The 15,274-nt window shown below is 35.0% G+C and overlaps 1 long non-coding RNA gene across 1 annotated transcript; it reads left to right on the top strand.

The window, feature by feature from the left end:
* The first annotated feature begins 6,861 nt into the window (after nt 1–6,861).
* Nucleotides 6,862–7,654, top strand: LOC135079162 (uncharacterized). The gene is made up of 2 exons (XR_010258750.1): nt 6,862–7,079; nt 7,319–7,654. It is a non-coding gene; the product is annotated as an uncharacterized LOC135079162 (long non-coding RNA).
* The last annotated feature ends 7,620 nt before the right edge of the window (nt 7,655–15,274 follow it).

The raw sequence follows: 15,274 nt of genomic DNA, 5'->3' as shown, positions 1-15,274 counted from the left end.
TTTCCAGACATCCTGATATCCAGACATCCTAACTTTCGCATTTATAATATTAGTAGGATCGAAGTACCTTCATCACTAAGTAAATCACTGGAGATCAAATTAGAAAATGCTTGGATTTCTATTAAATCAGCTCCTTCAGGCAATGGCGAATCTGAAAATATTAAAAAAACACAAACATAAAATATAATTTAACTTCACAACGAAGACGAAAAAATCGTAATTAAACGTTACAATAGGAATAAATACTCAATTTACCAACGTAAACAATATTAAATTGCACATACAATATCAAACGTACGAAAACAAACCACGTTAATAATCGTATGTATTACATACGATAAAAAATAAATTTAATTGACAACGTTTATCATGGTATGTAAAACATACGATACTTTGTTAGCTTAAAAAAGGAACGTAAAGAATCTTATGTGTTAATTACTATAGTTTTGAATAGCTAGTAACAAAATATAAGGCAATTTTCAACACCAAAAGGAAAACTGTAATTACTACTTACCTAATAGTATGCGCTCGCTAGCGGTGAACCAAACCGCTTCTCCCCTGTAGACGATCGCACAGGACATTACGATAGTATACGTTGCGATCGTGGATTACATACGATTGAATACGTGTGAAAAATCTTTTATTTTAAATGATATTGCAATTTTTGTTAGCGGGTTCGATAATACGTATTTTAGTAATTATAAAATGCTTATAAAATCAAAATTGATATTTTGTGGCTTACGATTATTTACTTAGGAGGCATCGATATCTCGATCCAACAACACTTTGAAAAGTCATTTTAAACTGTGACCTTTCGAATCACCCCAAATAAATGCAACAAAAACATGTCACCACTCTCGAGTGATGGATGGCCACTTTAAACAACCATCCTTAATGTCAAAAATCAACATAGGGTTGTCGGCGACGAGAACGGGTGACAGATCGAGCTGGTCATTAAGGGGTGTGATTAGTTAATATGTGTCACCCCTGCACAGTGGGCCGGGGCGCGCGCCCGCCAAAATAATTGATTAAGTTAAACGACATTACATTATTGTAATAACTGCATATGTTACTTTTTTGTTAAGGGTATTCTTTCTTTTTGTGGTGATTTGATAATATCGGTCGCAGAATGGCGTGTTACCGTAATGGTACACGGTTATTTATTATCATTATCGTTATTGGTTATTTTGGAAGGCTGAATATGATTATTTTATTAGTCTGATGTGAACTAATAAAATTAATGTTACTTACTGCCTGCATGTTTTATTTGTAATTTGAGTGAATTCAATCAGATATTGACATGTTATAGATTTATCTAATTCATTCGTTTCGTATTTTTTAAAGATTTTACTAAAAACCTTTCTAATAATAAATTGAGAGATATTTATTAAAAAATATTCTATGAAAGGCATTGTTTTGTAACAACTAGGTACTTAAAAATAAATGATTATTCTGTGTGTCTTAAAATACCAACATTTTTGCGCGTTCTAAACTCAACTTACGGTAATTTTATGGAAAACTTCAAATCAAATAAAATCCTTCTGCAATCTGTCAGCGCATCTCCATTATAAATCATAATTTCCACGGTTCAGCGATCGCTGACAGTGCGCACAGCATCACTTGTAATTATAAGTCCCTTACGAAGGCCATATGGTGTTGATATCATATCCCGAGGGACGGGACGAGCACATGTGCACTTGTATCGGAACTAATCGGTTTTTTGGTCTTGTTATGCGTGGAGTATTGGACTTGCCGGTTTTGTAAAAGCAGAATATCTTTAAATGAGACAGATTTGGTTTGTATTTTGGTATTCTTTGTCGGTAGAACCATATCTATTAACAGTAAGAAGAAGTTTTACAGGCAATTAAAAATTATTTACTTTGCAACCAAAATCGCAAGTCTCTAGATACATTTTTCTTACTCTTATAAGGCTTTCCAAGAAAGAGAGCATACTTAAACGTAGGTTCTACGAAAGGTCGTTACATAATAAGTCAAAATATCTAGGTCAAAATTGAATAGACATTTCATTTCAGATTAAAATTAAGATTGCATCTTAGATTTGCAATCCACTCGTCGATAGAGATTTTCAAGAGCCAATAAAAGGACGTAAATAGGTATCTGTTTTGAGACTCTATGCAACTATTACAATCTTCTTCTTGTCGTGTCGACAAGAAACCTACACAGCGTCGGCCCAAAACTCCGCCACAAGATTGGCGTTGTCAGTAGCCTTCATTAAATCTTCCTGATTTTACAATAAGCTTAGCATAGCTTAATATTGTAAGTAATAATGTACTGACAACAACACATCTGTCTGACTATACATTTTTATTGCAAATTCACTCGTAATTACAGCCACATAAGATTCCACAGTGCATAAAGCTTGAATTATGCTGTAATCAGCTATCACAAGAACCACCAGCCGTTTGCATTCTGTGGAACTATAACTAACATTACCAGAAAATAGTCCGATTTCACCCCAAAATACAGGGTGACCAAACAAATCGACGCGCCGGGACCGCATTGACAACATGTTGTGCACTTGCCGGATAATCCGCAGCTAAAGGGACACCCGGCTATCTATTTGTGGCGAGTAAAGCTTTGGGGTGACTATGATTTCAGTGAGTTTTATTTGGGTGATTGTAGATTCGATTTTGGTAAAATTTTGTGCATCTGTAGATTCTACTTTTACTTACGCTAAATCTAACGATAGAACGGTGAAATTATTAGCATTTGGCAACATAATGCGTTGTCTTCAAGCTTGAATGAGAAAAGAAATAATTCAAACATGTTACGGGGTTTAAACTGTCATATTCACTAACATAATAATAATTACTAACGGGATTGCTACGTGACCACGGCGCTTGCAACAGTGCCGAAATATCGGAAACTCAAAATATTAAGATACATGGTAGCAATCCCGTTAGTAATTATTATTATGTTATGGGTTCTTTTGACTGTTTTAAAAGATTTTAACAAATGATACAGCTGCCTGGAAGTTCACGTGTTGGAAATCCCTTCCTAAAATCCAATCGGAAAATTATAATTCAGGAATCCATATAAAGAATCAATCATAACAATCTCCTTAACAAAAAAACTTTAAGATGATGGTAAGATACCGTTGAGGAAATTGGTTATTACGAAGAAAAGTCTACAAATATATTCATTTCGTGGTCACCGCCTAAATCCAAATGGTCACAGGCGTTCCTTGAAGTACCTTTGAGTCCCCAGTGGTGCTTTGTTGGTCCGATGCTATTTAAGGCATGCCACGATGCCACACTTTGTCATCAATACCAAAGCTTTTCATTTCATCTTGAGGGACATTTTTTGATAGCAAACATTATAAATACCTTATCGTGTATACGGATTATATTTGTTTCAAATACCACCTAAGTTAATTCCTAAATGAGTTTCTAATTCAATTAATCGAGTGCTGCATTGCAGTAGATACGAGTAAAAATCTACATATATGTATAGCGTTGTAAAAGAATCAGTGGTAATTTCAATAATCAAATATTGATCGTTTTAATTGATGATATATTGTAATGTTTATTGGAAAGCTATTTATTACAGCACTTTCACTTTTCCGTAGTAGGCAAGTAGTTATAAATATTTTTAACATTGGTACATTGCACCTACTGTAAAATTAAGTTTAAGTTTTTTAATGTTACCTATCCGCGTATCGCGGTATAACCTGTTTAAATTATTTCAACCGATGTTTACTTCACTGTAATCATCAGTAACAAATCCGATTCTTCTGAAGTGTACCCGTGAGATGTTTGTGACAAGCAATATTGCTTACTTAATCTCTTCGGACCCTACAGCCTTTGGTCCTTCGTCACGCTCGGATATTTGTTAGATAGTTCGGTAACAAAAACGGTCAAGGGACATTCGGTTGTAGTTATATTTGTGTATTATTTCTATCATCTAAACGTGATTTTGTAAGGAAATTGAGTAATGCTTGAGGCAAAATCAGTGTGCCACCGTTTGTCATATTTTTCATGATAGAGTTGCATGGATGTAGTGTTTTTTGCGCTTAAGTCCTTTATCAAAGTCAAATCTATCATTACAAACTAAACTAAAATTATGTGCATTTTATCTTCTCTTGATCTCTACCTCGTCCTTATTTATCTATCTCTACCTAGTTAATCTCCCAAATAAAATAATATTAGTCTAGGACTCTAGGTAGGTAATCTAAAATTACATCAACATTATTTCTGTGGTGGTTTAGTCGGAGTCGTTTCTGTAATTACGATAATATGGATATTATTATTACAATAATTTACTTAGATTTGATTTTTGTTAATACATTGTACGTATAGCCAATCTATCTCTTTTTAATTTATAATTTAGGTAGAACAATTTATTCACTTCGATTTCAACAGCGAACCTCGAAAATGTCATGAAAATTATGATAATCTTCACCATAACCGCTCCCCGAATCTAATCATTAACCCTTAACTCGCACAATGCCCGAGCGGAGACCTTTAAACAAACGGGCTGCCAAGCTTGTACAAAATTAATTCGAAACGATCTCGTTATTTACTTTGGCAGTGCGCTTAATTGGAAGCGAGAAGACGTTAACGCGACGGTTAATATTTAAACGGGCGGGGCGGGTTTTGGAAACGTTTAATATTGCACGATGTCGCCCGTCGGTGCTGCGACGAGCGCTTTGTGTTACAATAGAAATATGCTCGAATAAATGGTTAATAACTTGATACCGTTAAAAAGTTGTTTCTAAAACAATGTAGCGTTATGAAAATTATTCTGATTCGAGAGAGAAAATAGGTTTAAATAATTTATTAAATGAAATAAATTACTGAAAGTAGAGAGAATGTGCCAATGTGCCTACTTCCAAAGAAAATAATAATGGTAAACTGCGTTAATATGCTTTTAATAGTTTATTAACTCGCATAAAACCAAAGTATTATATGTCATTGATTATGGTAACGAAATCAATTTTGGACCACAATTTTTGAACAAAAACATAGTAAAATTTATAGACACAGACACAATTCTAAAAAAATGGCAAAAAACCTTGATTACACAAGTTGCAGACAGATGCAAACAGACTCCATGTAAAGGGCTGAATCTAAACCTTTGCGTTTGTTTTGCAGACAAAGGTGTGTTGACTGCAGACGAGTCCAGTGGATGGCATAGGTTTTTTTTTCGCATCCAGGTACTTCCCGCGACTTTCACCAGATTTATCGATAAAATACCATGCCATAATTAAATTAATTAAGGTATATTTTAATTGTTCAAACATAACCTTTACGGGTTGAGTTTTTTTTGGCAGTTAAGTTATAGATCTTGAATATACAGGGTGGAATTTTGTAATGCCACCTGGAGGGAAAGTACTCTTAATACTGTAGATAGAAAATTTTACTCAAAGAAAACATTCCTTTATTTTTGAAAAGAAAGAGAACTGCATTCAAAGATTTTCGAAAAATTTTCGAAAATTCACCACCATACCATACAATTTTCTGTAAATAATAAAAATAATTTAAGATTTCATCGTTTTCCTTTCATTTGATTTATCAAGTTTGTTAGAGAGATTTCATCCTTCCTACTGTCGATGCAATAAAAATACAGGTTGTAATTTTTAACAGATTTTAGTTGGTTCGATTCCCGGGTTTGGCAAGCAAATTTTTAGAAATCTTTGAATGCAGTTCTATTTCTTTTCCTAAATTAAGGAATGTTTCCTTTGAGTACAATTTTCTATCTACAATATTAAGAGTATCCTTCCAGGTGGCATTACAAAATTCCACCCTGTATAGAGGTGTGGAAAAGGACACGAGAAACAGACTAATCTGCAATAAATAGGCAAATCACTATCACTTTGGTAAATAACGTTAACCATCATGTACAAAATGAACTCCAAATCTAAACAAGAAAACAATTGTTAACTTTTCTAATCAAAAAGTTTAACTAAACAACCGAGGACGTCGGCATAAACATGCAAATGCGCCCGGATTTGCTTATAAAAGTAATTGAATTGTTCTCGTCGGCATCTGCCATTTTGACGAGAGTCGAGTTTTATTAACTTCCCCTGTCTATTGGACAGGGCACTTGTGCTGCGGCTTGTAGCTGTAAGTTATACTAGGGGAGCATCACAATGAGGAAGATGAGTGTAATTATTTTATAATGTAAAAAGATGAAACATAAAATATAAAAAATATTAGTAAAAGAATTTTTTCGATATCTCAAAAACTGAATTTTCTATGGGCATTCAAAGTTGGATGTTTTAAAAATCAACTCGCACTTGACCGTTTAGCGCGTGACGTCACACCGCCCGTTACCTCCGCCGGGATGGCATTGCTCCTTCGCGCGCTCATAGACTCGTACAGTCATTTCGAGTTTTATAGAATTATGGAGTAAAAAATACCATGCAGATATTGTATAGTAACCCTTTTATACTAATACAATGGTTAGTGCCCCAGAAAATTACTTTTAAAGCTAAGAAAAGCTGATAAATACATAAATGGTGTAAGTTAACGAAAAGGGAGAAATCGTTATCTACAAAAACCAGTCGATATTATTGCAAAGATCATTTTAATGCGAGTACCTACCTAAAGACAAAACACCTACCATTGTATATTTTTCATTACAAATTTTTTATAAAGTATTTTAGTGACATTTTATTTGAAACAGTAGACAAAAAATAGAGAAACAAAACACGAGGCACGCACGCAGATGGGTTACTTAAAAAGTAAATTGAATCCTTTGAAACTTTAAAGACAATAAGACAATACTAAAAACTCTCTACCTACTTTAGCCCTTGTTATTGACTATGTTTTATGGTGGTAAAATAATGTTGTCGCTTCTTTGAGTTATCGATAAAAATCTATACGAACAAAATGTATTAACACATAGGGGAAGCCCGGGCAAACCGAATAACCCAGGTAAAGCGGATAAGCGATTTTTCTGGAACACAATAAGAGATGGCTTTACAAGTTGCGGCTGCGTAGGCGAGTGACCCCTCTGACTACGCCATGACAGTTGATTCAAAGCGACTGGTGCCTTTCGTTTATTTTTGTGACAAAAAAATTGTTTAGTGTGTTCTTCTTACGATTTTCGATCAGGTTTGTTCTCATTTCATTTGTTTTTACTGTTAGCTAACCCAAGAACGATTTAGTTTTGCAGATTAACAATGTTATCTAGTAATATTTGTAATATTAGTATTACATTAAACCGGTATTGAAATGTTAAGAAAAGGCATGTTTAGAAATACACGTTTTGGGCAAAGCGGATAGGGCAAAGCGGATAACTTATCTTTGTATTGAGTAACTTGTATTTTATTTTTCTTTTCTTTTCTTTTCAGAATAGTGTTTAGGTATAAACGTAAAACAAATAAGAAACGTAAATGGTATTAACTTCTACACCAGTTAAAAGCAAACAAGCAATAAAATGCAAAAAAATGATATTAAAATGGATCCACCCATAGAGGACTGGATCCAATGCTCAGAGTGCCACCGTTGGGCACATTAAAATTGTACGTTATTATGATGGACTTGACAGTTATTTCTGCGATGACTGTCAGGAGTTACTGCCTAATATGCTATACCCGACGTAGCTTATCCACTTTACCCGACCGGGTCGGGTAAAGCGGATAATGGAAGAGGTTTAGAAAAAGTAATAATTAAGTATGAAGATATTATATTTTGCTACTTTTAACTTTACAATTGCAATTGTGATTATATGTGCTATAAATGAAAAATAAAGGTTGTTCCTAAGTTCAGTATTTCTGTGTTATTTTTTTGTTTTTCCTTAACTTATCCGCGCTGCCCGGGCTTCCCCTACTTTTCATTCTTGTGACAATCCGCCTGTAGAAGTCAAAGAGATAATAATACTCTAGAATAGAGTTATCGTCATCATCATCGTCATCTCAGCCACAGGACGTCCACTGCTGAACATAGCCTCCTTCAATAACTTCCACATAATATCGCACAGTTGGTAGAGGCCTGCATCCAGCGCCTCCGTGCTATCTTTATCAGGTCGTCGGTCCACCTTGTGGGTGGACGTCCTACGCTGTGTTTTCCGGTACGTGGCCTCCACTCCAGAACCTTTCTGCCTGGGGCAGAGCTGCGGCAGGTTATACAGAAAACTAAGGAAGGAGTATAACTTGCCACTATGCTTGACGTTCGTGGAATATGAGAAGAAGGCCTTCGATTCGATCGAAACTTGGGCAGTGCTGCAGTCTCTCCAGCGGTGCCATATTAATTATCGCTACCGTTGCTGACGATATTGTGGTCATGGCACTCATGGCAGAGTTGCTGGAAGACCTCGGCACAATGCTCAAAGTCCTTAATCGAATATATCGGAACAGGTAGGCATTCGGATGAATACGAACAAAATGAAGCTTATGTCGAACTGCGCCCTACTCAGTTTCGTTTCGGAGCTTGATTCTCGAGATTGTTGACAAGTATTGTCTACCTTAGACAAACGATTAATAGCCCGACGGATTAGCAAGCTGAAATGGCAATAGGCAGCTAGGGCACGTAGCGTAGTACGCCGAATAGAGTTATCTGCAATAGAAATAAAGACAAGAGATACGAAGATTCAAGTAGAACAGAAAAAGAAAGACGTAACAGACTCAAACTATAAAAATCAGGAAAAACGTTGACGACCCTCGATAGAGTTAGAAACCAGTTTTAACTGTGACAAAACAGACTGTACCTTACTTCCGATTCATGATCGTACACTGATTCCATAGAAAGTTACAAAGTGTATACTAATAACTTTTTAAAGTGAACAAAAAAAATCATCAAGCCCAATGGACTGATCTTTGTGTCAGATGGTTATGGTGGTAGTACTACAGACACATATATTTTTGATACTGCCTTGTATAGTTCACATCTTTGACTTTAATAAATTTTAGCTGAGATCCAACTTGCACAACAGTTTTGGTTTCCTCCAATAGCACGCTACTTCGGTACAAGCGGGATCTTCACTACGTCTATACATACATATAACCTTAAAACCAATTAATGCCATTGTATGTTTGCATTCTTCATTGCTTGCTGCACAAACTCCGCATTCCAGATTTTCCAATTTATTCGTTATCTTCAGCACAAACAAATGTACAATGATATGCCGTAGCTCTAACTTTGTGTTCAGGTGTAGTAACTCTTGTTTTTACTGTACACTGCGGATATAGTCTTTTCAAATGAACTTACCCTACGAGTATTACATTATGTCCATAATTCGATAGTTGGATAGTTAGTCTATAACACGACTGGACGTGATCGTCCAACTCTGTAAAAATAAAATATTAAGACATAACGTTGCTAAATTATTGATGGGTATTATTTTTTATCGATAACCCACAGCAATCTGACTGCCAGCACTAGTACTTTTACTTTTAAACTAGATAGAACTTTTATAATCTACCTCAAATACTACAAAAAGCGTAAATACTAAATACTCAATTATTTATTGCATCCATAATAATAGGTTCACTTACCTTGCAAGTTTTAGCTCTTGGATTTCTGCAATAATATAGGTACTTTGCATGTTTTCTGAAAGTATCCGCAACCATAAGTAAATCTACTTTCGGAAGATTATTTGGTTGACATCAGATACGGTTAATACATATAAATAAAAAATGTATCGAAATGAACGAAAATAAGTTTACAGAGCGCAGCTAGCACCCGCGCCGCCCCGTCCGTCGTTGCCCAACGAGCGGTGTGACGTCATCGCCCGTATTCCAGGGGTGCTATCAGTTTTCGCGCGTTCCCATATTGATTTGCTTATAAAATATTCAATTTTCGTGATATCAACAAAATTTTTTCACAGTTAGTCTTATTTTAGCTTAAAGTTTTTGTTAGGGCTGAAAAAGGGGAATAAATTTTGATTTACATCTTCCTCATTATTTTTAAGTTAATACATTTTTATTCAAGCAGAAAATAATTTTTTGAATGGCTGCGTGTTGTCAAACACAATGTCAAAATCTAAAGCAAGTATGTTTACCAAATATTTAAAATGTTTTAAACGCCCTAAAATAGTTTTTGGTCGCTTTGTAAAATAGGCAGAAAAACCCCAATATTTTTACATAACTTAACCTAACACTTTAACATCAAATACTTAAACTGCTGTGATCTACTTGCCTGTTAAAATTCTTATTTTAGGTAAAAAATTGACTAATTGATCAACTGGTAACATTTTTGCAGATAACTAATAAAAAAACTTACGCACATCTGTCTGTCATATTAAGATACCCAACAAAAAGTTCGAGTTCAAATATTCAGTTAAAAACTCTACCCAGCTCCCGGACTACACATTTCGATTCTCATCAATTTTTCCAAGCAAATTGAATGAAACCAATCATTTACATCGCGAAGTCAACAAACAATTCGTCGCAAAGCTCTGTAAACGCAATTTTAGTACGAGTTGAAGATGAAGGAAACTCGTAAAGAACTCGGAATAGACCGGGAGTGTGAGGAGATTTTGTTAAAAGTTAAATATAACGTCCTCCGAAGTTAAATTAAAACGCCGCGTTTGAAGAAGCCGGGTTCTTATTGTTTGCGTAATTTGTTTTTCGTTTTACGATAAAATAAAAAAAAATATTTCTTTGTTTCAATGTAGAGTATCGTAGGACGACGGCAGATCAATCTAAAAACTGTAGCAGGTTGTTCTAATAACGCAAGTACATATCCATACATCAAAAATGTCCAACTTAATTAACGGTTACTATCTGAACTTTAGCTCGAAAAAAGTCCCACCTTAGGGATTCTTTTTTCTAAATTATAGTTAAAGATCTTTTGTCTTACGAAGATAAGCAAGCCCTATTCTACGAAGAGCTAAATTAATTTACAAATGGAGGTGTGAAGAACTAAGTAGTAGGTACACGTAAGAAATACTCTACTGAATCGTTTTAAAGAAAATAACAGAGGGCCTAGTGCGAGTTTATAGCAAATGCGCTCACTAGTGAGCGCGTCAAAAAATGACATTAATTGTATGACGGATTGTAGAGCGCCCCTAGCGGGAAACTTTAATAAACTAAAATTTTCATACATTTTTTAAACTCACACTCAGCCCACAGAAGTAAATAAATATGTTATTCGAAATCATGTATTACATTTTAATTACTTTTTAAAGTAATTTGACTTCAGTTAATTGAAATACCAAACAAAATACCTACCTACATCTCTACCTATTCTATAATAGCATTCGATATTTCACCTTCAAAACGACTTTTCATCTCCAAAATACGAAATCAAAAGTAAACTAACTTACGCAAACACGAGCGAAAATCCGACGAAGTCAGGTGGCATAAAGTTAATGTAGAAATAATGAATTCGTTGTGAATCGCCCGTCCCCTATTTGTCTTTCAATTATGGGGCCCCCGGGGACCGCCCCACCCCCTTTAAACAACGGTACAGCGCTGCCATCTATATTTAACGAAGTCAGAAATTAAATCTTACGATTATCTTTCGGGCGAGAATGTAATTTTCGCGTGCAGTGATTTTCTCGAGGGTCTTAATGTCACTGTTGTTTGTTGGTAGATTTGTTTTTGTAATGATGTAACGGCAGGTTTGTTTTTTTGGCATTTTCGTGTCATTATTCTTTCAATGCTCTAGTTGGTGGCTACTAAAGGAGGATATAAGACTGAAGGATGGCGGATAGTGGGTACTAAACTTATCTTATTCTAAGCTAGTAAAAGATTTATTATTAAAGAGGATATAATAAGTAGAGTGGTCCAGATTCTCCGCTATTGCCCACAATGACCTAAAAAAAAATTTCTCAACTTTGGTAGGTAAAATCGGATAAATCTAATTTGGCCATTTTTTGGCCACACAGTCAAGAGATATTTCTTTCTTAGTGGCACGTTTGGAAAAGGTAGCATAACTTACGCAATGTAGCACCATCTTACTGTGATCGCAACTAAGGTAAAGTTGCCTTTCTTGCTCTTTCTTATATAAACGGTACCAATGAGGACCGTAACTCAAGCCTAAATAAGGTTAAGGCATTAATATTTTTGTACACACTAAGTAGATGTTGGTGTAAGATATTTCTTCTAGAAGTTAATATTTCGGCCACTTTTGCAAATGAGTCAACTCAGATTTTCTTTCTTTAGTTTTCCTTTCCTACGCTTGGTGTATTTGATAGCGTAACCTAAAGCACTTTTTCGTACCTACTTGTATTGAAATATTTATAATCATACCAATATTCTAAGTTCTACTAGTATTTTTTAATAAGTTCCCCTTTTTAGTTTTATACAACCAACTCTCTGAGTTATCTTGAAGATATTGTTTCTAGCTAAGACCGCTTGAACTGTACCTAAGGCCTTTTCAATTTGAATTTCCTGTTATTGCTACTAACTAAAGTTTCAATAGGTAAATCTACTTATCCATATTATGCTAAGCGGGCCCGACGATTATAACAAGATTCGTTTTAAAAAAAGTTTAGATAATTGCTATCCATTGCCCTATTTTGATCCCATAAATAACATTTTAAGGTATTCTTTAATGACGTCTAAATAGCTTTCTTTGGACTCTAAAATACTTAAGGTGTGGCAAATCCTAAGTTTTTTTTTGTGAATAGACAAACAGTTACACGGGTGATTCTATTCGGTGATTTTATGACAACCTTAAATATGTACCTACTTAAGAGGTAGGTACACAGGTTTCCTACTAGTAGGTACCTAAAATGTAAGCAATAAAAGAAATTGTCTTTCTTGTAGTGGAACATAATTAATCAAAATGCCACTTGGAAAATGTGCGAAAAGGAAGTTATTTTTGCAAATGTCTTAAGATAACTTTGCTGCTTTCAAAATGCAAAGCAAAATACAGATAAAAATAAAATATTTTGAAATCTAAGTTACAAAAATGTTAAAAGTTAAATGAAATCAAGTTTTTTTTTTTATTTTTATGTCATTAGGTAGGTAAAATAAAAATTTATTGTAAGATCACAAAGAAAAGTAATAGGCAAATTAATAGTTACCAACGTCAAACATCTAAAAAAATATTAAGTACTATGACAATCAGCTGATTGAATAACCAGCAAAAACTCTTTTAAAAATTAAATCAAATATAATAAATACTTAAAAAATATTCATTAATAATAAAAAGTAACTTAAAAAACTCACCTCACCGCCGTGGTCAGCACACCGCAAAAATGACACAACTCAAAACATAACTTTTCCGAGCGCTACACGACCGAGCGCGGCCAAAGCGGTACTGCGGCTCGCCGTCGCGGCCAATCGCGCCACGCCTCGCTCGCCCCGCCTCCATGCGAATGCTCGCCCAACCCGCGCGCGAGCAAAACCTTATTTACCGATAACGCCCCAACCCCCCCACCTCCCACCCTCTTATCGATCCCCACACTTATTTAAGGCGCCTGAATTAATTTTGTGATTGAAATTACAAGTATGATGGCATTAATTTGTTGGTTCGATTAAAATACGGCCCCATTATGCGGTGTGATATTCAGGGTTGTTCGGCGGGAAGTACCTAGTAGCACGGGGTAGTGGGCGTTGAGTATCTATGTATTGTTTTATGCTCGGATTGGAGTTACAGTTTCAGGGGATTATGTTTTTCTCGTGGGAGGTTATTTTGAGTCACGGCTTCAAGTTTCAGGGTTTGATTTCAATTTTGCTTAGTCCACTTGATCGCAACATCACAGATAAGTATTTTTTGCCCTCTTTATTTTAATCTTCTGAAAATACCTTTTCTCGTTTTTAATAAGTTTTGTTTTCTGTCCTAAGTAAGTTATTAATAAAATAAATAGATAGTTAATGAACTATTTATCGCTATCTCTAGATAGATTATTATCATAACAGAATAAATTGGTTTTTCAAATTTGAATGATCTGCGTTTTTTTTATTTCTTAAAATAAACTGTCGTGTTGCGGAGAGTGGATGATAGATATTCTAAATAAATTCATTGAAATATTATGCTTGTAACAACTAAATAACAAATTGAATCAAAGTCGTATGTTAACAAGCCACTCTGAAGTGTGTGTAGGTAGCAAGCAGTGCTATTGAGCGGTATTATTAAAACTTTATAATTGGTGCCCACAATCATTGAGAAAACTTTTAATTTAAAACTGTGATTGTAAACTGTAGATTTTATGTTTCAATATTTTCATTATAATATTTTCTCTAAACTCGACAGACTTGAATACCTTTAACCATAAACTTTTTAGGTGACATAAATTAAGTAGATTTTAACGGCACAGGGATTAAAAAGGTTGCACAGTTTTGAGGTACTTAATTTCTTCTTGTATGGGCAGTCGTATATTATCCTACCCAGACTACCCAGATACCTCGTTTTCATAGAAATTTCCCACCTATTACAACTAAAAAAGGTAGGTAAGTACAACTCTTAACTTGACGTGTTGTACGCTCATTCAAAAGACACTTGCTAAAAAATACATTTTATTCAGCTTGTTATTAAATTCTCTTGTCTTACAATCACAAATAAAATCTCTAATCTCTTAACTACCAGTCATAAACCTTTCCAATAGCCAGCCAATTAAAGCTCCACGCATACAAAACTATATCTAAATGGCATCAAGATAAGGCGGCGACCGACTGCGGCGAAAATCATGAACTGAATAATCACGTGTCATAATAAACAGCGCCGTCTGTCGGCAGATTTAACCCTCAATTATAGAATTAAGCCGAGTTGAAGGGTTGCGCGCCCCTGTTGCGTCGCCAATTGATGTTTTATAGGGCCGGGGTATGTTTGTAACTATTGATATCGATAATAAAATTCTCCCGTACTTAGTTCTCTTATGAATCTAACCCTAATTTCTGTTTGGCCCAAAATATGACTACGAGAATTCCCCAAATAATTCACCATGCACCCTGCAGACTTATTCTTGATTGTGGTCTTTCTTGGTCCTGTAAGTATGATTCTATAATAAAACGTTAGATTTATCTCATATTTGGGGAATGTACTATGTATCATGAGTAGAGTCTTATTTTAAAAGGATGCCAACGATTACAAAGTCACCCTGTAGAATAATGTTGATGTTTTTCAAAACATCGATATCGACTCTGTCTCGCCCCTAACGAAGTGATGCTCAATACTATCATAATGAAGAGTCGTCACGCCGCACGCGCTGCGGTGGCGCCCTTATACCAGCAGTGTGTGCTGCCCTTATAATGCTTTCACGGCCGATTTCATACAAAAATATTGGCAGTTTAAACTCGGCAGGATTAGGAATTTTGAATTAATCCTCTCTCATTTGGTTGTTAGGTAAATAATAGACACGTTTTGTAATTATTTTGATTATTATTATTAAAGATTTGTTTGATTGTTGTTAAAACAGC

The sequence above is a fragment of the Ostrinia nubilalis genome, chromosome 16, assembly GCF_963855985.1.
Source record: "Ostrinia nubilalis chromosome 16, ilOstNubi1.1, whole genome shotgun sequence".
Taxonomy (NCBI): Eukaryota; Metazoa; Arthropoda; class Insecta; order Lepidoptera; family Crambidae; genus Ostrinia; species Ostrinia nubilalis.
The sequence above is the reverse complement of the archived record's forward strand: the minus strand, read 5'-3'. Positions and strand labels throughout refer to the sequence as shown.